This window comes from Corylus avellana, chromosome ca11 (assembly GCF_901000735.1).
Source record: "Corylus avellana chromosome ca11, CavTom2PMs-1.0".
Classification (NCBI taxonomy): Eukaryota; Viridiplantae; Streptophyta; class Magnoliopsida; order Fagales; family Betulaceae; genus Corylus; species Corylus avellana.
In genome coordinates, this window is record NC_081551.1 from 10,361,925 (window position 1) to 10,389,224 (window position 27,300).

General features: G+C 34.8%; 1 pseudogene; it reads left to right on the forward strand.

The window, feature by feature from the left end:
• Window positions 1–120: 120 nt before the first annotated feature.
• Window positions 121–16,223, forward strand: LOC132165044 ((-)-germacrene D synthase-like; annotated as a pseudogene).
• The last annotated feature ends 11,077 nt before the right edge of the window (window positions 16,224–27,300 follow it).

A 27,300-nucleotide genomic window follows, 5' to 3' on the forward strand; every position in this document is an offset into this window, starting at 1 on the left:
AATAACTTCACTGCCATGGCTCAAAAACATAATTTATCTTTTGATTATCCTCTTGTCATAACCGCGTCTACGCAATTTTTTCAAGAGTACATTGAGAAAGAATAGGTGAATACAAAAAGAATGCCTCTCGAGTATAATAAAATTCTTGACTTAGTAAAAGTCATTGATCTTTCAAGTAATAGATTGGAAGGAGAAATTCCAAGTGAAGTAACAAGTCTCTTGGAATTGATTGGGCTGAACCTAGCTAGAAACTTGTTGACTGGCATCATCCCTCAGAATATTGGTGATCTGAAAAGCTTGGAGTTTCTGGACTTGTCAAGCAACCACCTTTCATACATAATTTCCTCAAGCCTCGCTACTTTGAGCTTTTTGAACTACTTGAATTTGTCAAACAACAACTTGTCAGGTAGGGTTCCAAGAGGTACCCAGCTCCAGGGCTTCAATGCTTCTTCATATGTTGGTAATCGAGATCTTTGTAGCTTGCCTCTCTGAAAAAGTGTCTGAAAGGTGAAGCAGCTCAAGGTCCTCCAATTGGTAGCACACATCAAGAACATGAAAACTCCCATGAACACCTATGGTTTTTTATGAGCATTGCGGTTGGATTTATTGTTGGATTTTGGGGGGTTTGTAGAATATCGTTAATCCTGAAGAGTTCATGGAGCCATGCCTATTTTCAGTTTTTAGACAGAATGGGAGACAGGCTCTACGTTACAATAGTTATCAACATGGCCAAGTTGTTGTATTTCTTTTCTTGTTATGTTTCTTTCTTTATCTATTATCGCTACTGTTATCTTATTTCATAATTAGTTGTTTAGTCGTGGTTGTTTGCAGTATTAAATAAAAGGGAAAAATGTATGGGAAAAGGGTATTCAGAATTGATTAAGTTTACCTTGCGGTTTGTCTTCAATCTTAATTGGAGTTCATTATCTATAATATTTCTGTTATTCGTGGTAAAGTTGTGTATCGTTCCTAAAATTACTTAACTAGTAATTAATTCAATGCGCTTTTCAAAACTTATTTACCAAGTAGATAACCAAGTTGAGACAAATCCAATACAAAAAATATTCCGAGCAAAGTACTAGCCTCTTGATATAGCTTAAATAACACAGTAATAATGCATCCATTATGTATCTAAATCCAAAACAATCTCCAAAATAATATGTTAACAACGATACATAGAGTATATCCTTGAATTTCCCATGAAGAAATTCGTAAGCCTAACTCAACTCATAAATTTGGTTCAATAAGAGAGGGTTGCCCACTCTTTATAAACATACCCAAAATCTTGTCCGCATGGAATTATTCCTCAACAAAATTATCTTTTTTTTTATTCTCATGCATTCATTCTATTTTTCCACTAACTAATTTATTGTAGTTTTTTTTTTTTTTTTTAAGAGAAATTCATTCCGATTTGTTTCATGAATAATCAAGAGCATAAAAGCTCTTACAATTACAGAATATAAAGTTCTGAAATTTTTAGCTGAAACTAAAGGATTACACGTCATAGAGGTAAAAAAACATACAAATCTTACATTGAAATCTTATGACATCTATATCCGCTAATCCATGCCCAATTTTCAGCTTATAGAACAGATCTGCCCAGTGCAGACTCAATTCGGGACATAGGTAGCCATTCTCCAGGCATGAGCAAAAGCACCACGCCAAAACTAGTCCTTTTTGACCCGAAAGGTCAGAAAATTATTCACGTCCTAAGCCCAAACACTAAGACAACAAAACAAGCAAGAAAATATAGGGGGAAAAAAAAAATCACAATACAGCAGCAAACATTGGAGTAAGGAGAGAAGGCTGCCAGCGCCGTGAAAAAAAGGGCGATGGAGATCGGCAGCATGGTGGAAATGGCAAGGCAGAGTCACAACGGCCACTGTGCTATAGAGCACTAAAAAAAAAAAAAAAAAAAACACAGAACAAACCGAAAAACTGCACAAGCAAGGAGGGAGGAAGGAAGCAAACTTGCTTCCTCTGAGGACCTGTGCGGCACTATTTATTGTAGTTTTGAATAGCCTGTCACCAGCAATTGATGCTATTGTTTCTCTCTCATGCATTAAAGTCACACTCTTGGATGGAAATGTGTTGCTTTAGCTTACGTCAGTTCATTTAGACTTTTCAAAACACTCTTACTGATTATCAAAGTAGCCAATACCGATATATATAAATTCAATCCATGTGCTTCACTTTGGGACATCAAACTACTAAAACTTGCTTATCTCAGCTTCAACTCTTACCCACCCTACAACCTTAAGTCCCAAAGGGAAGGAGAAATAATGAATTGGTGCTTCTATTTCTATGCATGTAGTGCAACTACAATTTGTTTCGCTTTCAATTTGAGTGATTCTGAGGTCATGAGATGCATATATAGAGAAAGAAAGACCAGCACTCCTCAAATTCAAAAATTACTCGGATGATCATTTCGACCAGCTATCTTCTTGGAGCAGTGAGGAGAAATTAAGAATATTGTTGCAATTAAATGGGAATTAAGGAATTGAATGCAGCAATCGAACAGGTCATGTTGTCACCCTTGATCTAAGTAATAAAGTTTTATCAGGTGAGATAATCTCTTCATTACTTGGTTTGCAACATTTGACTTATTTGGACTTAAGTTTCATTAATGAATATATCATCCTCCCAAAGTTCAATGCATGCATGGTTCCTTCGCTAAATTACAATATATCTCAATCTTTCCAACAACTGGATGATCGAGTGGAAACATTCCCCCGCAACTTGGAAATCTCTCAAGCTTGATTTCTCTTAATCTCGGTTGGACCACAATCTTGATTGGCTCTTTCATCTCTCCTATTTAAGACACTTAGACCTGAGCCAAGTGAACCTTAGCAAGGTGGTCAATTGGCTGGGTAAGGTTAATATATATGCTCCCTTCTTTATCAGACTTGCGTCTAGGTACTTGTCACCTCCCCATGCCGGATTCTCATGCACTTTCCAATGCTAGTTCTTCTTCACCAATTTCATTTCGTGATCTCTCTTACAATTATCCTAATCTCAACTCCTCAATATCTCCGGCAACCAAATCTCGGGTACCATACATTTTCAATGGTTTTTGGCAAGATTTATTGCTCTTGTGCAATAGATTTGAGTTATATATAATCGCTTCAGTGGTCCACTGCAACAAATTAATTCTAATGCATCAGTGTTGAATCTCTCCAATAATTTGTTCCAAGGAACTATTACACTCATATGTAAGACAAATGAATCCTTGGAATACCTTGATCTTTCGAATAACTTCTTATCTGGAGAGTTCCCCAAGTGTTGGCCAAGTATGACGACATTGAGATTCTTTAATTTGGCAAACAATAATCTCTCCGAGAGAATACCTAAATCTCTTGTTGGAATTTGTGTGCAAATCCTCTTTTCATGTTGCATTTCCAGAACAACAATTTCATTGAAGAACTGCCTGTCTCATTGATGAACTGTTTAGGACTAGATGTATTAGATTTTGGAAAAAATACTCTCTGAGAGGATACCAACATGGATAGGCACAAGCCTATCGTATTTGGTGGTTCTTTGCTTGCCATCAAATATGTTTGTTCGTAGCATACCATTACAGTTACAACTAACACATATCTTCAAATCTTGGACCTCTCGAACAATAGTATTTCAGGGACAATACCTCACTGCCTCAATAACTTTACTGCCACAGCTCAAAAAGAAGATTTCAATACAGGATCTTTGGAATATGATCCTTTCTTTTCCATAAACGACAGTACACATTGTTTAGACGTGGGCTACATTGAGCATGTATCCGTGAATACAAAAGGAATGTATCTTGAGTATGATGAAATTCTTCAACTAGTAAAAGTCATCGATCTTTCAAGTAACAAATTGAAAGGAGAAATTTCAAGAGAAGTAACAAGTCTCTTGGGATTGATTGGGTTGAACCTATCTAGAAACTTGTTGACTGGCGTCATCCCTTAGAGTATTGGTGACCTGAAAAGCTTGAAGTCTCTGGACTTGTCAAGCAATCACCTTTCATATGTAATTCCCCAAAACCTCGTTACTTTGAGCTATTTGAATTTGTCAAACAACAACTTGTCAGGTAGAGTCCCAATAGGTACCCAGCTCTAAGGCTTCAGTGCTTCTTCATATGAAGGTAACCGAGATCTTTGTGAGTTGCCTCTTCTGAAAAGGTGTTTGGGAGGTCAAACAGCTCAAGGTCCTCAAATTGTTAGCACACATGAACATCTATGGTTTTATACAAGCATTGCAATCGGACTCATTGTTGGATTTTGGGGAGTTAGTTTGTGGATCGTTAGTGCTGAAGAGTTCTTGGACGCCTGCCTATTTTCAGTTTTTGGACAGAGTAGGAGACAAGCTCTGCGTTACAATAGTTATCAACATGGCCAAACTGCTGAGGAACTTCAAGGCTAAGTGCTACCGAGAAAATATAGTAGAGGTGGGCATGTTATTTCCTGTTGTTTCCTATCTGCAAATAGTTATGTTTGACCATTCATTGTCTTTCAAGAAAATAGTACAAATTTTGGTAATTTGTAGATATTAACTTTTGGAAAAAAATACAGTTTACCCCCCCCCGAAGTTTCAAGAGTTTTTCAATTTTAACCCCAAAGTTTAAAAATTGGCGATCTACCCCCCTGAAGTTTCAAAAATTGGCAATTTAAACCTTCTGTTTAATTTTTCCGTTAAATTGGATGGAAATTTTTTAAAAAAAAAACTGAGGGCAATGATGTAATTTCATAAATTTCCGTCCATTTTGACGGAAAAATTAAACGGAAGGTTTAAATTACCAATTTTTGAAATTTTAGGGGGTAGATTGCCAATTTTTTAACTTCGGACTTAAAATTGAAAAACCCCTAAAACTTCAGGGGGGTAAACTGCATTTTCTCCTAAATTTTGCCTTGGCAATCTTTAATCACAATTTTTTTTTTTTTTTTGTTAAAAAAAAAAAGACCTTTTTCATATATAACAAAAGTATTGTACTTTTTGAATACGTGGCAAAAATATTTTACATGTGCGGGTATATAGATAAACCCACCTAAATATATTTTTTAAGCACATCAATGCTGTCCAAGAAAAACGTACGTTGTCGCCTCTCGTCTAAACACAACGTTGTTGTGTATTGCTAGTCTGGCTAGAAACTGTATATAATCATATGATACCAAGTTAGCAACTGGTCGACAAAGAGGCCACATATATGTATGCATCAGCCTAATCCAAGATCGACGCAAGGTCATTAAAGGAGAGGATAAGCAAGAGGCAGAGGAATGCAATGGTAGTCGTTGATTTGGCCAAGGGCATATGATAGCAAGTTAGCAACTGGTCGACCAAGAGGCCACATATATGCATCAGCCTAATCCAAGATCGATGCATGGTCATTGAAGGAGAGGATAAGCAAGAGGCAGAGGAATGCAGGGGCGTCGTTGATTTGGCCAAGGGAGGTGACGTAGAGGAAGTCTGCATGAAAGGCCAATCGCTGGGAGACAAACTCACACACGGCGCGCAGGAATAACTCTTTTTATCTTGTTGTATTTCTTTTCTTGTTATATATGTTTTTATCTTTATCCGCTACTATTATCTTATTTCATAAATTGCTTAATCGCCGTTGTTGTTACCAGTATTAAAAGGAGAAAACGTATGGGAAAAAGGGTATTGAGAGTTTATTAATTAAGTTTTTCTTCGTTGTTGGAACCCCACAACATGGTATCAAATCATGGATATTGGCTACCAACAAAGACCCCGAATTCCAATTAAATAAAATTCTCATAAAACTGCAATACCAAAAAATTTCAGACCGTCCCTAAGAGGTAGCTTAATCGGTTGGGACCACACCTAATGAAATGGAGGTCACTAGTTCGAATCTTCTTCGGACTTCCCCCCTCTTGTGCGGACATGTCAAAAAAAAAAAAAAAAAATCCAGACCAAAATACCCAAACTCGCTCTTTTTTTGTTTAGTAAAAAAAAGTGTGCTATTATATGCTATGTATTATTTGACCTCAATAGATGCTTTTTTACTTTTCCTTTTTTGTAGTGAGAATAACTTTTACAAGGTATTCACACAACCCTAATTTGTGTCCTTCAATAAAAGGATAACACTTCGGCCTGAAATAACAAAAGTTACTTTGTAGGCATGCATGATGACAAGGGAAGCTCAGTTTTTTAGCTTGTCTTTGAGCTTAGATCGAGCTCGTAAATATTGGAAGTTGTTAAAGGTTTGAATCGGTGCTCGATCTGCAGCATTTTACCAAAAAAAAGTGTTACATATATATGTGTTCTGAACATCACGCTGTTCCAACATTTCATTCAATTTTTCCACAAACATCACGCGATACGCTTAATTGTCGTCTTGGCTGAAGTTTCTCTCCAGTCTTTTCACTCTCAATTATTAAAGTCGATCTGTTTTACAAAAGTTGGTTTGTCTTCTTAGACTTCGTTGAAGTTTTCTTCCAGCCCTTTGTTTACTCTCGTGCATTCTTGCTTGAAAAAATTATACACGTTGTTGAATTTTGTCTATTGATCAACTTGACTTTGGATGATCTTTTGAATAATTATAACGTGTTTAGGGTGACACTTTTAGGTCCAAATCTCATGCTTTGTTTAGAGTCACGTGAGATTGTTTGAGAGTTTTTCAAACTAGTGTGACAATATCCAAGTAGACACGGTAAACTAGGCAATACCAAGATATATATAAATGCAATCCATATATGTACGTGGTTCACTTTGGGACATCAAAACCAATGCAGACTTTTGTGCTACATCGCTAAAAGCCTAAAACCAAGCCCACTCCCTGATGCAGCGTAGGATTGTAGTGAACAAGAAAATAGCAAGTTGAAGGGGTAAATATTCCTAGATTGTGAGACTATCACAAAAATCAAAGAAATCTTTTCAAACAATAGAGACTATTTATGCTTTAAGGAAAACAATGAAGAAACTCAACTCTGAGTATTCTTTATTGATAAACAAAATAAGCAATGAGAACTGAATTGCTAAAGGCTATAAGCATATATTTATAGCCTAAGACTCCTAATTCTAAAATAACAATGAAATAAAGTTGGTTTAGAAGTCTATAAAAGAAGACTAAATCAAATAGAAGACTAATAAAGAACCTAATATGATTTGAAAAACTGAAAGATAAGATAAAATAACAACTAACAAAGAAACCTAGTTTAAAACAAAATATTAAAACTAAGATAAGTGTCTCTGATGTCCATTTGCGGAACAGATATGCCCGAGTGCGCTCGATTGCAACTACGGGGCGATCGATCGCACTACCAGAAAAGGATGCGCTCGATCGTGCGGTCGATTGCACTCAAAGGGGATGATCAGTCGCAGTTCCAGGGACTATCATTTTGATACCCGGACTTGGGCGCTCAATCGCAGCCAATGTGCGATCGATCGAAATTCCAGAGGACCCTGCTACTGCGTGAGTCTGGGACCTTGTCACCATCTTTTGGGGTGTCTTCACGTCATCATCTGTTTGGGTCTTCCTTAAATACTCCCAAGCCATCTGGTCTACATCTCCCCCACCCTTATCTATCTATAAAAGGGAAGCACATAGAGCAATGAAGAGCAGACCTAAAAGAGCCTTCAATGATGGGTATGATAATGACATAAGACCTTATTTCAGGGACATCGAAGAGCACCCATTGAGTCTCCCTTTGTAAATCTGAAAAGCAGACGTCAGAGGAGTTGCTGGAAAAGAAGCGGCCAAAGGAGGAACCGCCGGAAAAGAATTCGTCTATGAAAATTTTGTCAATTCATGGAAATAATAGGTGTTATCGTCTTGAGTCATTTTGTTTATCTTTAAGTCGATGATAAAAAAGACTTGATTTGTACGAGGTCCTATGGAAATTATTCTCAATACCTATTCTTTCTCTTGTTTCTTTAGAATTTAGAAAAGATAACTTCCAGAATGTGTGAAACAAGGTAGAGATTTTCTAGGAATGTTTTACGGTGGTTTGTTCAAAATTCTAACAAACGATATTCAAATTTTGTCGATTCATAGAAATAATAGGGTGAGATCCAGTCTTGTCGTCTTAAGTCATTTTGGTGCTCTATGCTAATTTATCTTTGAGTGGATGATACAAAACACTTGGTTACCCGGTACAAACCAACTGTTTGTACTGGGTCCCATGGAAATTATTCTCAATGCATTGAGAAAAGGCATATGCCTTTTCTTTCTCTTATTTCTTTAGAAAAGATAACTCCCACATTTGTGAAACGAGGTAGAGATTTTCTAGGAATGTTTTACGGTGGTTTGTTCCAAGTTCTGTTCAATATTCTAACAAACACCTCAACTTAAAACACCAAAAAGTAATATAATCATTCACACCAAATAATTGTCATTCTCTTGATAAAATACATCATAGACAAAACCACCGGAACCACTGTTTTGGTTGGTTTTGGAGACTCCGATATTGAGGGCATGGAGGTTTCGGAGCTAGATGGTGGGTATTTGGTTAGAATGAATAGAAAAGTTCATAAGATTGTTTTGGATTAAAAATACGGTGTTTTCATTTCAATTGTACTTGGTGTTTTTATCTGATGTGTTAAATTTCTATTGAATGTTGTAAAAAAGAGGTTTTATACCACATCCGAATAGAAATGGCTCTCAATATTTAATCTTTACTTATTCATTTACCCTCTCTATATGATTTGTTTGATTTGCTTCTTATGGCTCCAACTCCAAGTTTGAGCCCATGTTATCCCACCATTAGACTCTTCTGATTTCTTTTGAAATTATAGATTCTAAAATTACTGAGATTTAGACAATTTCTTATGAGAATTGAATATATTTTTATCAAGTTCTTACTATTTATGTAGTAGAAAACACACAATAAAAAGCAATTGGATGTTTAGCAAAAAGTAAACAATTGCCCTCTATATTATATTTACTCAATATGTTACAGTGAACTTTTATATTTCACTATAGTCTATAACAAAAATTTTGCTTTTAAGCAAAAACTAGCATATCTGCTAGAGATGCCAATTACTTCTTTGGTGAGATGATACAAAATATTTTATTTTTTAAAAGTTGTGAATTGATTTGATTGCCGAATTGTTTAGCAATACCAAATATTAAATACTATACTTCCATCGCATTCTTATTTTATTGAGTTGATGTAGTGCATTGATCAACACTTGCTAAGAAAAAAATTCTAAGAATTTATGAATACAGCCACATCAAACTAATGAAATAAGAGACATGCTATTGGTTCTCCCCCATCCAACAATTGTAAATTTACTAGTAAATTTGTGGGGCCCATATGTGGGTCTCACAAATCCAATAATAGATTTGCAAGAATTGGACATGGGAAAAGACCAATGGGAAGGAAAATAATTATCTCTCATGAAATGAATGTGAGATAGTGTGGCATATCTATGAATTTTTTTTTTTTCCTATTCAAAAAAGGTTGGAGGGATAGCCAATTGTAGCTATTCTACTCGGAGGTGAGCATAGTAGCACCAACCCGCAATGGACTTCTCAGGGTGGACCTAGACAGCGGAAACAGTAGGCGCACCCTCAACACCAGGTTAGCCAAAGCTTAACCACCCGCCCTACCAAGGCATGAATGGGAACTAAGGTGGTTAATACTAATCAGGCATAGAGATTCTCCATTGGTGAGATTCGAACCCACATGCACCCTAGTACTTACCTAACCACTTGGGGATTACCTTGGGCCATTGAACCACCTGCCTTGATGGTCATATCTATGAAATTAGTGTGACCATCAAGGGTGGTGATTCAATGGCCCAAAAAGTTTTTCCGGCTCCTTTCACTGATCGATTCTTTTTCGACAGCAGCTCCTTCGACGCTTCTTTTCTAGCGTCTTCTCCTTCAGCGTCTACTTTTCCGATCACACTTCCAGGTGAATATAAGCAATTGCATCAATTTTTTATGCTTTCGCTTGTGTAGAACCACTCTCTGGAAAAATCATGGCATGCCTATCACAACCAGGATGAAGAGCAGACCTAAAAGAGCCTTCAACGATGGGTATGATAATGACATAAGACCTTATTTCAGGGTGAGATCCAGTGTTATCGTCTTATGTTATTTTGGTGCTCTACGCTGATGTGTTTATCTTTGAGTGGATGATACAAAGGACTTGATTTGTACCATGTCCTATGGAAATTATTCTCAATACCTATTATTTCTCTTATTTCTTTAGAATTTAGAAAAGATAACTTCCAGAATGTGTGAAACGAGGTAGAGATTTTCTAGGAATGTTTTACGGTGATTTGTTCAAAATACTTTTTCATATAACAATTTGTAGTCTTCAATTTGCTCGTACAGGAAACCGATGAGAAAATGAAGCAACAAGTTCAGGAATTGAAGGAAAAAGTGAGGAAAATGCTAATGGCTCCACATGAAAAGTCTTCACAGAAACTGAACCTCGTTGATGCAATCTAGCGCTTAGGCGTGTCTTACCATTTTGAAAATGAAATTCAAGAAATTTTGCAACAATTGCACAACAATACTCTTCATGACTGTGATGACCATGAAGATGATGATGAGGATGATAACCTTTACACTATTGCTCTTCGGTTTCGGTTACTTAGATAACATGGTTATTATTGTGGTATTTTTTTATTTTTTTTATTTTTTTTCCATCACAAGTGCATGTTTCTTTTTATTGCACAAACGTTTACACTCCCTATATGCTTATACTGTGAAGCAGATATGTTCACCAAGTTCAAGAACAACAAAGGGAATTTCAAAGAATCACTTATCAATGATGTGTAAGGAATGTTAAGCTTGTATGAGGCCACACATCTGAGGGTGCATGGTGAAGATATACTTGATGAAGCTCTTGTGTTCACCGCCACACATCTTGAGTCAGTAGCATCCCATTTAAGCCCTCCTCTTGCAGCACAAGTAAGCCATGCCTTAAAGCAGCCTATGCACAAAGGACTACCAATTAAGAAGACGCTTCACATAATAAAGACCTTCTTACCTTTACAAAGTTGGATTTCTATCTATTGAAGAAATTGCCCAGAAAGAACTTTCTGACATTGCAAGGTTAGTTATTTGAATCATGTCAAAGTACTTGAAAGTACGAGCAGCTTGTCCATAACTCTATGTTGACAATATGATTATGCTAAATTATGTTTATAGGTGGTGGAAAGACTTGAGTTTTTCAAAGAAACTGCCCTTTATAAGAGATAGAGTGGTTGAGGGCTACTTCTAGATATTGGGAGTGTACTTCGAGCCTGAATACGTTCTTGCTAGAAGAATGCTAACCAAAGTACTGATAGCCATGACCTCCATGATTGATGACATTTATGATGTGTATGGCATACTTGAAGAACTTGATGAGCTCTTTAGTGAAGCAATCAAGAGGTTGATCAAATTTACACACTTCCTTAGGTTAGCTATCTTTGAGTAGAGTTTACATGTTATTTCTACTGCTTTATTCTTCCCTTTAGTTACATTAAATGGAAAAGTCAATTCACATAGTCTACATATATACTTTACAGGTGGGACATTTTGCCATAGATCAACTCCCGGAATACATGAAAATGATTTACTGGGCCCTCTTAGACATTTACAGTGAAATGGATCAAACAATAGGTGCAGGAAGATCATACCGTGCCATATATGCAAGAGAAGCAATAAGCATTGAAAAACGCTATGCCGACTCCAAAAACTTGTTTATCACAATTTATGCGGGATTAATATTATGAAGCAATAAACAATTCAATCACCCAAAATATATAAAGCAATAAAGAGGCAGACACAGATATTTTGGTTACGAAGAGGAAACCTTTTAGAAACCGATCTAAAAGTAAAACCTCTCCGGGGCAGCCAAACCCAGGAAATCACTATCAAAAGATTATCCAGAGATTACAGACACTAGGAACACTTACAACCCTTTGCAAGACCTTGGCTCTGTAAGATCGACAAGCCTACAACTCGTCTCCTTACTCACAATCTTCTTCAACGTGATTCTCCTTTACCGGATCCTTCCGATAGACTTCTCAACCATAGATTTATCAAAGGAATAACTAAAACTCTAAGAGATTCAATTTAACGCTCACTACATATGATATCTCTTAGCACAGCCTCCGACGAACTCTCTGGGGGTCAAAATTCGTGCTTCTCTCTTCTATAATGATGTATATATACCCCCGACAAAACCCTAACCTAACCCACTTAAAATCATGTTTTTGGGCCTAAAACTTACGGGGTGTCCGGACATGTTAATGGGCGGTCCGGACACGGCTTTGCGGAGCAAAATTTTAGTTTCTGGAAATGCGGTCCGGACCCGGAATTGTGGTCCGGACCCGGCCTGTCCAGTCTTGATCAACAGCTCCGATCGATGGGCGTTTGTGGTCCGATTGAGCTGAAATTTTGCAGGGACGTTCATAACACATGAATCTACATTATGAACGGTGGAGATTGGATTCTGAGCATTCTATATCAGTGTTTGAGCCCGTAAACAGTAGCATCTGCATTTTGGAACTGAATTAAGCCAACACAAGAACTAACAAACTCCCCCTTTGGCAATTCAGTGACAAAACCAAAATGTCGAGCCAATCCCATCATCTCCCCATATTTACTCCCCCTTTTTGTCACAGAATGACAAAAGGTCTTCATATTTCCTGAAACACTTCACAAAATACATCAAGGCATATGTGGAACAAGAAGACATTAATAAAACTCATGATAAAAAAATGACGTAGAATATGTGATCATAAAGAAACATCAGCAAAACTCCCCCTCAATGTATGACTCAATTAACAGCAAGAAACTGGAAATGCAAAGCATGTTTCTCCCCCTCAAAAGTTAAATGAACACACATGATAACACATCAATGACTCATGTATTGCACAATGAATATCCAAACATGCTCCAAATATGCAAAATATACATAAGACTAAAAATGACAAGAAACTCATATTGCTTAACCCAAGCAAAGAAAAATGTTCCATTCATCCCATGCTTGTGTGGTGTGTGTGTAAGCCATCCAAAGAGAAAAATTTTAACTTACAAAATGAGGAGAAAGTTTCACCACCATGAGGTTTTGACAAGTATATCAAATCAAAAGTCAAACCTTATCATACTAGGGCCTAGCCACTCTCATCCTATACATTTCTCTTTGTAAAATATTTTGCACAAGTTTGACACAGTGAAATAAATTCCTTTGGAATATGATCTTTTGATTTTATTTGTTTCACTATTTTGTTTATTTTTCTCTTTGAGAAAGTGTCCTTAAACTTTTGGTGCTTATCACAAAAGAGAAAGCAGGAATTTTTAAGCCCTAGGTTCAACTAGCATATGGTCAATTTGAAAAATATGACTAGTCAAAAACCTCATATGGTTACCTAACAGACCTCACAAATAAAGTAAAACAAAACCTCAATTTAAGCTTACATGTGCACAAAAGATAAAGCATAGGCAAAATGTACCACATAAGCTCAAGCTTTAGGTAACCACAAAAACAAGTCCATTGACACAAATTTTCATCTCATGCATATTAAGAACATTCCAAGACGTAAGGAATTAAATCCATAAAAAGCAACATGGAAAATTAATGGACTATCTAGGTGCATAAGACAAAAGAAAGAAAAGGAAACAATCAAAGTAACATATTTTTATCTTTTTGAAATTTTTCACAAAAGAAATGCAAAACAAAGAAAAATGCAATGCAAAACAAAACAACATGCTTGAATTGAGATTACAACAGGCAAGACATGAATGTCCTTTAGCATTAAACTTTCATCACATCTTACAGGTCCCACTACAAAATAATGATTTGGTTTAATAACTACTTCTAGGTCTTCACAAGACATTACACATTCCTGAACATTTGATTAGTAAGTAGACAAAAATTTTGGTGGTCCGCACACAACATCTCATCTATAAGCTTTTCAAAGATCATGATATATGAATTTCTTGAAAAATCCTTTATGAATATGCCTCAAAACATGAATCTCAAAACAATCATGTATATACTCTTCATACAGAAAGTGTAACAACAAAAACAATGCAGTGCATAAACAATAAAGCAAAAACAAAAAAAATGCAAAGCAATGAAAAATAACACGCTCTAGGATATTCAAAAATAAGCAAAACAATCAATCCTAGGCATGTTATTGACTCACCTAACTTTACGTGAGATCACTACCACTTCCCCTCAATGGGTGAATGGTATAATCCTTCCTAACCCAAACCTTCTTGAATAAAGGTGTAGAGACGTGAACATTTTCAAACTTGTCTACTCTAGACACACCTCCCATCATCATTACCAAACCCTCATACTCTTTCCTAGAAACAGAATTTTTATTTTTATGCACATGAGGTTTCAATTTAAAACAGTTGGGTCGAATGTGACCAACTTTTCCACAATGATGACAAGTAGGGATAAACCTTTTAGGAGGTAGATTTCTAGGAGGATGGACGACTCTATATTTGGGGTAAGATACATAAGGTTCAATGTGAATTTTCTTAACTTTCTTACCTTGTGAGGTCGAGACAGCTGCTGTTTTTCTTTTAACCACAGAGTCTTCTACTTTTTCTGATTTAACAAATATTATCTCGGAAGTAGAATCATTGTTAGAAGACAAAGCAACATGACAATCAAAACTTAACTCAGATTTATCACAATCAGAATTCTGAGTATGTAACGTATTCTCAAGGGAATTGCTAGAGAATTTTTTCAATTGAGTTTCTGACTCTTTTAATTTATTCTCTAACAAATCAACTTTAGAACCTAAAACAGAATTTTCAGATTTTAAAGAATCAATTAAAGCATGTGATTCAGACAATTTAGTAACAATAGATTCATTCACATGTTTAAGATCTTGAAACTCCCCCAAACAATTTGTGTATTGATGTCTCAAAAGAGTGAATTTTTCCAACAAATTGTTGAAGGAGTTTATAAGATCATATTCCCCTTGAGAAGTATTCATAGCAAACAGGAGTCAACAGATCTCACTCAAGAATTTAATCCAAAAGGAGTGAACCCGCTCTGATACCAATTGAAAAACGCTATGCCGACTCCAAAAACTTGTTTATCACAATTTATGCAGAATTAATATTATGAAGCAATAAACAATTCAATCACCCAAAATATATAAAGCAATAAAGAGGCAGACACAGATATTTTGGTTACGAAGAGGAAACCTTTTAGAAACCGATCTAAAAGTAAAACCTCTCCGGGGCAGCCAAACCCAGAAATCACTATCAAAAGATTATCTAGAGATTACAGACACTAGGAACACTTACAACCCTTTGCAAGACCTTGGCTCTGTAAGATCGACAAGCCTACAACTCGTCTCCTTGCTCACAATCTTCTTCAACGTGATTCTCCTTTACCGGACCCTTCCGATAGACTTCTCAACCGTAGATTTATCAAAGGAATAACTAAAACTCTAAGAGATTCAATTTAACGCTCACTACATATGATCTCTCTTAGCACAGCCTCCAATGAACTCTCTGGGGGTCAAAATTCGTGCTTCTCTCTTCTATAATGATGTATATATACCCCCGACAAAACCCTAGACCTAACTCACTTAAAATCACGTTTTTTGGCCTAAAACTTACGGGGTGTCCGGACATGTTAATGGGCGGTCCGGACACGGCTTTGCGGAGCAAGATTTTAGTTTCTGGAAATTGAGGTCCGGACCCGGCCTGTTCAATCTTGATCAACAGCTCCGATCGATGGGCGTTTGTGGTCCGATTGAGCTGAAATTTTGCAGGGACGTTCATAACACATGAATCTACATTATGAACGGTGGAGATTGGATTCTGAGCATTCTATATCAGTGTTTGAGCCTATGAACAGTAGCATGTGCATTTTGGAACTGAATTAAGCCAACACAAGAACTAACAAGCATCATCATACATACAACGAAAATACTTCTTACATTTAAGGATCCCCCTCTTCCCCTTCAATTCTCACCGGGGATCAAAAAAAAAAAAAAAAAAAAAACAAGAAAATGCATGTTTGTTGTCTTGTAAAATTAAAATCTAATTGTTCTTGCTTGTTGTCTCAGATGAAGCCAAAAGGTTCCACCAAAAATACACTCCCACAATGGATGAATATATGCACATTGCACTAGTTACCTCTTGGTGCTCGATATTAGCAACCACATCCTTCGTTGGGATGGGAAACATTGCTACAAAAGATGCCTTCGAGTGGTTGCTCAACGACCCTAAAATAGTTAGAGCTTCAGCAGTGGTTTGCCGACTCATGGACGACATTGTGTCACATAAGATACGTATTATGTTATAGAGAAAATTTCACATACCATCCATGATCTTTTATTACTTTTGCAATCAAACACTTACACTTTAAAATTGTTAATTTCAGGTGACCATCTTTCATAAGTTTGCGATGTCAACCATTCTGTCATCAAAATTTAGAGTTAAATCAAATTGTTGATGAGTGAAATCTCCAAAATACCCCCAAACATGTTTATGGAATTATAAAAATATCTTGAATTTGGACGGGTATTTTGGAGATTTCACTTTCTCCGTTAGGATTTAACGTTGAATTACTTGGACGAGAGGGTTAACATTGTAAACTTATGAAAAATTGTAACTTTTTAAAGTTTAAGAGTATAATCACAAAAGTAACGTGATGGATGTTGTATATATACAAGGATGGAGATGGGTACACACATGCTGGAAATGTGCTCAAAAATTTTGTAGTTTCCTTCCTCGATAAAGGAAATAGAATAAATTGATCAAAATAAACTAATGGAGCCCCACATATTACTCTAAAAAGAGTGTGCGGCTCTTGAAAATGATAAATTTCAATTTTATTCTTCTTCAAAGAAAGTATGTATAAGTGGTTGTTGAAACCCAAATATTCCAATGATAATAATAAGCAGAAAACAAATTGTCAAATAGTGAAGTATAATTAATAATATTACCTCCCCAATAATTAAAATTTAAAATTGTGAGTATCCTTCTATAAATATCAGGAAAAAAAAAAAACCTTCACTACTTATTTGATTGCTTAAATATTGTCTAAAGTGTGTTATCCTGTTTCCTCGATCCCGTGTTTATGCAGGTGGAGCTAGCTAAAATGCTCTTTTCATTTTCAAATTATACGTACAGTAAAATTTGTGTTGCACTAACCAATGAGAAGTTTTCACCATGGAATTACAGGATGATGCCGGAAGATTAAAGTGTAAAAAGCAAGAGGATAAGTAGTAGAGAATTATAATAATTGTCTTGATTCAAGCAAACAAATTCAGCAGAAAATAATTGTTTAAATCCTCTTGAAGTAAAAGTTTTTGTCAAATGAAGTGGAATGTGCATGGAAAATTGGACACATATGCAATTATTTTATTTGGTAATAAGTATATGCATGGTGACATATATGAACAGTAAATGGCAATATGAAGCATATAACATAAGGATTATAGCTCAAGGAAACAGAGTTTTTTTTAGGGTAAATGTATTATTATAAGCCCTAATTGGGTAAATACCCCAAAATTTTTATCTCCCTAAGTGTGTTTTTTTTTTTCGAAAATTTACTCCTTAGGTCAATTGAAATGCCAATAAAATTCTTACCGTCAAAATTTTTTAACAGCAGTTTGTTCCAATCAAAACACACCATTTCACCTCTTTAAAATATTAATTTTTTTATTAATTTAATTTAAAAATTAAATCTAAAATTTAAAAAAAAAAAAAAAAAAAAAAAAAAAAAAAAATCCAAAGAGAGAGAGAGCATCGACGCTCTCATCGAAGCTCATGGATACAGACAAGGAAGATTTCCTCAAGGAATTCAAAGCAGATTACGGGTATCAAAATGGTCCCAAGACCATCGATGAAATCCGAGCTACAGAGTTCAAAAGATTAGACGGTCAGAATTTCCCTTTTTACTCTCTTTTGGAAAGAATTCAAAGTTGCTCTCTGTTTGGTTCTCACAAAATGATAAATTTTAGCTGAGAATCCTGTTGGTCGTTTTGGGTTAAATTTTTGGAATTTTAGTTCTTGTATACTTGGACCAGATGGAAGCAAACTCAAATGCAGCAAACTTGTTGTATTTGGAAGATGACCCACATGCCACAATCTTCAAGACTTTGGTGCTGCTTCTACTCAAACTAGAGAAAGAAGTAGACCATATTTACCCAACAAGAAAAAAAAAATGATAACATCACAGAATCCTTCATTTTTTATTTTTTTTCTTTTCTTAAGATGAAAAAGATTCTCTGTGATCTTTTAAGAAACAAGGAAATGCTGCTATGTTTAGAAAAAGAACACAAGTTATTATTCTCTGTAGGTTCTTTTATGTTATGGGACATACACAAATTTGGAGATTCTTGAACACTACGAGTTTCTACTGAACGAAAATTCCAATGACATAGTTTTTATTCCCTTGGAACCAGAAATTTATTCCTCCACTTTATGGCCAAAGGATTCGTTGTATATTCATCAAAACAGAATGCCATCATTTTCCCTACGGTTAGCTTTACAATTATGGGCAACACTTCCTCTATTTTACAACATGAAAACAGAGGTAAACAGAGCATAAGATTCAATACTCAATTGCTTAATTATTTCCAATATAATTCGGAAAACAAATATAAAAAAACTTCAAAACCAGTCATAATTCCACAGACACAATAGGCCCATTAATTAGTGATCCCTATTCATACATGTAAAGGCAACAGTTTTGCACCAAAAGAAAGATGAGTCAGTTGGGTACACTGGGTCAATTGGGTACACTGGGTCGAGTTAACGCCTTTCCTGGTTGATCATCCTATTGCATCGATGAATTTTTGGTAGTGCTTACCAAACATTGAGATTTGCGTTGAGAATTAGTTTGAAGTCCCGTTGTTGTGTCGTGCTATAAAATTTGTTTTGGTTGTGAGAAATTATATAAATCAGATTCATAAAAAAATGTAAAACAGCTAAATTTCGAATTGTTCTGAATCAAGACCATTCAAAATCAAGGTTCAAGGGAAAATTCAGAGCACCAACAAAATCCAAAACAGAGAGCAACTTTGAATTCTTTCCAAACGAGAGTAAAAAGGGAAATTCTGACCGTCTAATCTTTTGAACTCGGTAGCTCAGATTTCATCGATGGTCTTGGGACCGTTTGGGTACCCATAATGTGCCCCAAATTCCTTGAGGAACTCTTCCTTGTCTGTATCCATGAGCTTCGATGAGAGCGTCGATGCTCTCTCTCTCTGGATTTTTTTTTTTTAGATTTAATTTTTAATTTAAAATAATAAAAAATTAATATTTTAATAAAGTGAAACTGTACATTTTGATTGAGACTAACGACTGTTAAAAAATTTTGACGGTAGCGATTTTATTGGCATTTCGATTGATGGAGGGAGTAAATTTTTTTTAAAAAAAAAAAAAAAACTTCGGGAAATAAAAATTTTGGCATGTTGGCCCAAGGACTTATGATATATTTACTTTTTTTTATTTTTTTTTTTTTTTAAAAAAAAAAAAAAAAAAAATGAAACCGAGTTCTTTTAGGTGCACATCATGAAGACAAGGAGTAGAGATTGTTACAAGTGTTTAAGAGAAATTACAGCATTGTAGAGGATTTGCATGATCACTTGGGGATCGGACCACTAATTACATCACATATATGCGTGCTCTATCTCAATCTCTCAATCAATTATATATTTCACATGCTAACTGACGACATAACTTCCCCTTTAACTTGTTGACAATCCAAAAGTTTGCATGCACGAAAACACCATGCAAATGGAAAGCTACTTAATTATTGTGCTCCCTTTGTCTGGCATGGTGGGACTGGGAGATATTTATTGAAGAAACCAATTGGGATCGATTGTAGTGTTTAATAGCCTGTCTCCTGCAATTAATGAAACGGAGGAAATTCTTGGACAGAGTCCTTAATTTGTTTCACTCTCAAGCATTTTAGGTAATGATGAACTTGACATGGGAGCTTCTCAGAAATCACTGAATAGCGATCCATTATTGACACATTTTTCTTCTCCCACTCAATTCTTGTGGTACGACTCTTGTTTGAAATGTGAATGCCCTTTCACGTGAGTTTGTTCAGAGTTTTCACTGAAGACATATATGGTAGAGCCAATACCAATATAAATAAAAATCCATGTGGTTCACTTAAAGAGAAGGTCAAACAATCAGAGGCCCTAATTATGCTGAATTGCTGCTTCTAATTGGGCTTCTCAAGAACACAATAAGTACATAATCAATATGTACCTTATGAAAATGATGAGAGTTATATAATAAATATGTAACATATGAGAATTAGGAGAGTAAATAATACATTAATTTAATTCAAAAAAACTAAGAATTGTTGAGTGATTTTGCATTTATTTTTAAAATGTAACTTCAATAGTATAATTGACTTTTTAATTTTTAAAATAGAAAGTTAAATTTGTTATTTTTCTCCAATTGTTATTTTTCATTCATTTCAGAATTTTTATATTCAAGTAAAAAAAAAAAAACAAACAAACAAACAAAGCAAAAAAGATATAAATGAAAAGGAACCGTTCACTTCACGTCGCAATATTATTTAATGCAAAACTCTTTTCGTTTAGATTTATCTGTCTCTTCCTCTTTGAGTTAAATTACCAAATCGTTGCAGAATAAACAAAAATATTTAAGAAAATCGTGGCAGATTTGAATTAAATTTCTATTATGAGCAGCAACAAATATGTACTCGAATCCCCTCTCCCCTTCTTGTGTGGACATGTCAAAAAAAAAAAAAAAAGATTTGGTAGTCAAAGCAAGAATGGCCACAGCTCACATGCTTAGAAAATTTGAAGAACGTTGCATGCCAAGAATTTAGAGTATGTTTGGAATTGTGTTTGAAAAATATAGTTTTTAAGTCAAAAAACGCTTTTTGACAAAAACTTCATTTTTAATCTTTTGCCAAAAATGTGTTTTTGTCATTTTTAGGTTTTTTGAATCCTTAAAAGCGCATTTAATTTTTTTTATCAAACGACTACTTTTTTTTTCAAACCAACTTTTTGCATGTTAAACGAACTTTTAGGCCCATCAAACACACACTCTTAGAGCATGTTTGGGATTGAGTTTGAGAAATAGAGCTTTTAAGAGCACTTGCAGCAGACTCCCCATAGCCCATTCCCTTCCCTATGTTTAGGAAAATCTCAAAAAAACCACAAAAAAGCACTCACATCAAAAGCCCCAAATTTAACCAACATCAAAGGGCATCTACAGTGTTTTCCAATGGAGAGGAGAGGGAATGAGATGTTTTATAATTTAATAATGTATAGGGAGTCTACAGTGTTTCCCAATGCATTGGGAAACACTGTAGACTCCCTATACATTATTAAATTATAAAACATCTCATTCTCTCTCCTCTCTCCTTTACATTCCCAACAATTCTCTCATCTTTCCTCTCTCATTGGTTACAATGATAAAAAGAAATAGTATTTAATTCATATAGGAAAAATAAGGGAATCTATTGTAAAGTATTTTTTTATAGGAAATCAAAAAGTAGTTTTATTCCCTAAATTGAGAGAAAATGGTTAGGAAGCTGCTACTAGTGCTCAAAGTCAAAAAATACTTTTTGGCAAAAACGTTATTTTTAAGTTTTTGCCAAAAGTGTGTTTTAGTCATTTTTAAACTTTTTGAACTCTTAAAAGCGCTTTTAATTTTTTTACCAAACGACTACTTTTTTATTCAAATGGACTTTTGAGTATTGAACGCACTTTTAGGCCCATCAAACGCACACCCTTAGTAATCTATGAAAACAATGTTGCATGTTTACAAATCAAGAGCCATCCTTTTACCATAAAGAAAGATAAAAAGTAAAGAAAACATGCCATATCAACCAAAAACAAAAAATAACCCCATAAACTTATTCCCTGCTCTACTACATAACACACTCACACGTGAGGTCCAATACGATGATTTGACAAAGTTAATATTTGAACTCAGGATCTTTACTTTTGATACCATGTTAAATCACCACTTGTATCAAAAGCTTAAGCTGACAATAAAACATAAATTTGATCATTTAATCAATACTTTAACAAATATTCTAATAGGGCAAAGTTGTACATTCTCAAGGCTGTAGTCGTGTAGTTCTAACTTTAAAAATTATTTTCTCTTAAGTTGCTCCTCCGTTTTTGTAATACCCCGAAATTTATACCCTAGAAGAAAGGTGATCTTAATATCAAGGATAAGGAGGATTTGCAACTTTATTAAAATTTATATGGAGTTAGGTAAATAAACTTAATGTGAAAGATGATGGAAATTGCTATTTAGAAATATAGTGAGTTATTGAAAGAAAAGTCACATTGTTTTGGACACCGAAAATTCAATGTGTGACCTTAAATAAAACTATTTTAAGACATTGTATAATGATGAGAAATGGATATTTTAAAAACAGTTTCATGATTTTTGGACACTTGTATAATGAGTTATGATTTTTAGAAGATACAAGTGTCAAAACAGGAATTTCAATTAAATAGAGGCACAGAATTTCGTGGGACTTTTGAGGTACCAAAGTGTTATGGGTTGCTACGATTTTTGGATATGTGGTGAACCGTTGAATGAGGAAAATTTTAAGCTAAATTTCATGTCATTTGGAGTTAAATTTAAAGAGTTATGATTTTTCCAAGTTTAATAGGTCAAGCTGTCAAGTAGTTAAAGTACCTTCAATTTGGGGAATTAATTGGATAGGTTAATGATCTTAGTAGACCACGATTTTTTGGTATGTGGTAGTCAAAAGATTTTGTTGTAAAATCAAAGAGAATGACAAGACAAGATAAAGAAATTGCAATATATGTGAAACTAGTTCTTCAGGGACTATGTATAATTCTTCTCTATTATTGTGTGTTTTACATATAACTCAATACTCCATTTTATAGGCATAGAATCATAATGAGAGGTTAAGGAATATGAAACAAGAGGGTACATCAATGTATTACATGGATGTTATAGGAATTCTAAAAGATGACATGAATGTGTAGAATTCCAAGAGATGGAACTAAATGGTCATCCACCAAATGCATGAATGCATTCATAACACTCCCTCTTGGATGACCATATACTAAGAATATGCCTCGTTAAAACCTTGCCAAGGAAAATCCAGTGGAAAAAAACTTGTGGCGAAGGAAAAAGAGTACAATATTCTTGTGTGCCTTTGTATGCTTTAGGATTGCCTCATTAAAACCTTGCGAAGGAAAATCCAGTGGGAAAAACCTTAGCGAAGGAAAAAGAGTACAATCAGCATAATCATTTTACTCCCCCTCATTAGCATGAAGAGCTTCAATTGTTTATGATGAAAGATCCTTCAGTCGGCGCATTCCAATGTTATTCACCAACTTTTTAAATGTTGCAGTTGGTAATGCTTTGGTAAATAAATCTGTCAAATTGTCACTTGATCGTATCTGTTTGACATCAATATCACCACTCTTCTAGAGCTCACGTGTATAAAAGAACTTTGGTGAAATATGTTTGGTTCTATCACCTTTAATATATCATCCTCTGATCTGTGTGATACAAGCAGCATTATCTTCATATAATATTGTCGGGCTATCATTGATTGTGGATAAACAGTACTTTTCTCGAATGGGTTGAATTACTGATCTTAGCCATATGCATTCCCGACTTGCTTCATGAATTGCAATAATCTCTGAGTGATTTGAAAAAGTAACAACAAGTGTTTGCTTGACAGATCTCCATGAAATAGCAGTACTTCCATATGTAAATAGATATCCTGTTTGAGATCTACCTTTATGCGGATCAGAAAGAAAACCCGCATCTCCATATCCAACTAATTGTGAATTTGAACCTCTTGAATAAAATAATCTCATGTCAGTTGTTCCATGTAAATAACGTAGAACATGTTTGACCCCATTCCAATGCCTTCAAGTTGATGTAGAATTGTATCTTGCTAGTAAATTAATTGAAAATGCAATATCAGGTCGTGTGCAATTCGTAAGATACATCAGAGCACCAACTATACTAAGATATGGTACTTCAGGACCAAGAATTTCTTCGTCATCTTAAAAATTGAGAACAAAAAGGGTCTTTTTCACATCATGTGATCGAACAACCATTGGAGTGCTCAAAGGATGAGCTTTCTCCATGTAAAAGTGCTTCAGGACTTTTTTTTGTATATGTTGACTAATGAACAAGAATTCCATTTGGAAAATGTTCAATTTGTAAACCAAGGCAAAATTTTGTCTTTCCAAGATCTTTCATCTCAAACTCATTTTTTAAATACGTGGCAGTTTTTATGAGCTATTCTGAAGTCCCAACAAGATTTAAATCATCTACATAAACTACAATTATAGTAAATCCGGATTCTGATTTCTTAATAAAAACGCATGGACAAATTGGATTATTCTCAAATCCTTCTTTCAATAGATATTCACTAAGACGATTGTACCACATGCGTCCGGATTGCTTTAACCCGTATAAAGATCTTTGTAGCTTGATATAGTAAATACTTCAGGATTTTGAATTATATGCTTCAGGCATTTTGTATCTTTCAGGGATTTTCATGTATATATCATTATCAAGTGATCCATATAAATATGTTGTAACCACATCCATTCAACGCATATCCAAACTTTCTGTAATTACTAAGCTAATCAAAAATCTAAATATAATTGCATCCACTACAAAAGAATAAGTTTCTTCATAATCAATACCAGGTTTCTGCAGGAAACGTTGTGCAACAAGTCTTGTTTTATATCTCACAATTTCATTTTTCTCATTTCGTTTCCGTACAAATACCCATTTGTATCCAACAGGTGATACACCTTCAGGTGTTTGGACTACAGGTCCAAATACTTCACGTTTTGCTAGTGAGTTCAATTTTGCCTGAATTGCTTCCTTCCACATTGGCCAATCATTTCTACGTTGACATTCTTCGACGGTTTGTGGTTCAATATCATCATTACTTCTGGTAATGTCAAATGCAACTTTAAATGAAATTATGTTGTCGACAACAATTTTGTTTGTATCCAATATTTCTCATGTACTTACATAATTTATTGAGATCTCATTATTTTCAGGTACCTGTTCCTCTTCAAGGGGTAACTCTTTAAGAGATTCCTCTTCAAGAGATTCCTCTTCGGGGGATTCCTTTCCAGGAGAATTTTGTACAAAAAGTTTGGATGGATCAATTTTGGTTGCCTATTTTGTGGGAAAGGCCTCTTCAGAAGCGCCAATTTCATTTCCTTGTGCTTTTCTCTTCCGGGGAATCTTATCCTTTGCACCAATAGGTCTTTCACGCTTCAGGCGTGCCTTAGACTCATTTGCTGTTGTATTAATTGATTGTCCTACAGGGACTTCTATCTTCGCTGGAGTATTAGCAGCTGGAATGTGAGACTTAACTATTTTCTTGTTGTTAGTAAATGCATCCGGCAATTGATTTGCAATACTCTGTAAATGAATAATTCTCTGAACTTCTAGTTCACATTGATTTGTACGAGGATCAAAATGAGATAACGTCGAATTATTCCAAGTGATTTCTTGTCGTGCTTCTAGCAACGACTTTTCTCTCCCTAGTGATGGGAATATGTTTTCATCAAAATGACAATCTTCAAAACGTGCTTTAAAAATATCACCAGTTAAAAGCTCAAGGTATCTAATGATAGAATGAGAATCAAAACCAACATAAATTTCAAGTCTATGTTGAGGCCCCATCTTAGTGCGTTGAGGTGGCGCAATTGGAACATATACAACACAACCAAAAATACGAAAATGAAAAATATTTGGTGGTTGACCAAATGCAAGTTGCAAAGGGGAATATTTTTCGTAAGCTGTTGGTCTGATCCGAACTAATGATGCAGCATGTAATATTGCATGTTCCTAATTAAGCAGAAACAGTTAATTTTGTTTTCATAAGCAAAGGTCGAGCAATTAACTGAAGTCGTTTAATAAACGATTCAGCTAAACCATTTGAGTATGAGTATGGGCAACAAGATGTTCAACATTAATTCCAATTGACATGCAATAATCATAAAATGCTTAAGATGTAAATTTACCCGCATTATCCATTCGAATAGATTGAATTGAATAATGAGGAAATTGTGCTCATAATCTAATTATTTGAGCAAGAAGTCTAGCAAATGCAACATTACAAGTAGAAAGCAAGCAAACATGTGACTGCCTAGATGATGCATCTATTCAAACCATAAAATATCTAAATGGCCCACATGGAGGGTGAATCGGCCCACATATATCCCCTTGAATTCTTTGTAAAAATGATGAAGATTCAACAATTACCTTAGAAGGAGATGGTTTGATAACATGCAACACAAGTATAATCACTTAGTAAAAGAATCTTCTGCTTCTATAAGGAATGCCCATGAGAGTTCTCAATTATTCGACGCATCATAATTGTTCCCGAATGTCCAAGACAATCATGCCAAAGCATAAACATCTTTGGATTAGAGCACTTCTGGTGCATCACAACATGTGATTCAATTGTTCTTATTGTTGTATAATACAACCTAAAAGAGAAAGCAGGCAGTTTTTCCAATATGAGCTTCTAGCCCGAAATTATTGAAGTAATATAAATATATATGTCACTGCCTTCATTAGTGGTTTCAACATGATAAGCATTTAGATGAATATCCTTAAAACTAATTTAATTTCTTCTAAATTTAGAAGAATACAAAGCATCGTCAATACAAAATTTTGTTCCTTTTGGCAATATAATATTCGCTCTTCCAGAGCCTTCGATTAAGTTTGATGAACCTGATATTGTATTGACACTAGCTTTGTTTAATATCAAATATTGAAAATATTTCTTATCTCTAAAAATTGTGTGCATTGTACAACTGTCTGTTAGACACAAATCTTCACCAATCATCTTAGAATTAATCATTTCATCAATATGACCCATACCTCCATATATAAACAAAATATATATTAAATTTCATTAATCAAAAAGAAAATAACAAACTACAATTAAATTTGACAATGTAAACATATTGTGATTAAGACACAATGAAAACATTTTAATTGTTGTAGACATATTTATCACCAATCAAAAGATCAGTTTTTGTGTTAGAGCCTACAAAGAAATCAGAAACATCAAGATAAATGTTACCCTTTCCATTTAGAGTATTAAGAAAAATTGAAGAATCTTCAGGATTACTGTGATTAGCAAAATTCATTTCAATCTCCTTTTCTTTTATGGAGGCTTGATATAGGTCTACCAGATGTTTAAGCGTACAACAGGTATGTGACCAATATCTTTTCATTCCACACATGTAACATTTATCTTCATAGTTCTTTGTAGGTTTATTTTGTAAGCCTTTATTTTCATTTTGTTTCACCACAGTGTAGTTCCACTTCTGGTGGTGTGGAACATTTCTTTTGTAAGAATTATGAGTACGTTCCCCTTGACCTCTATA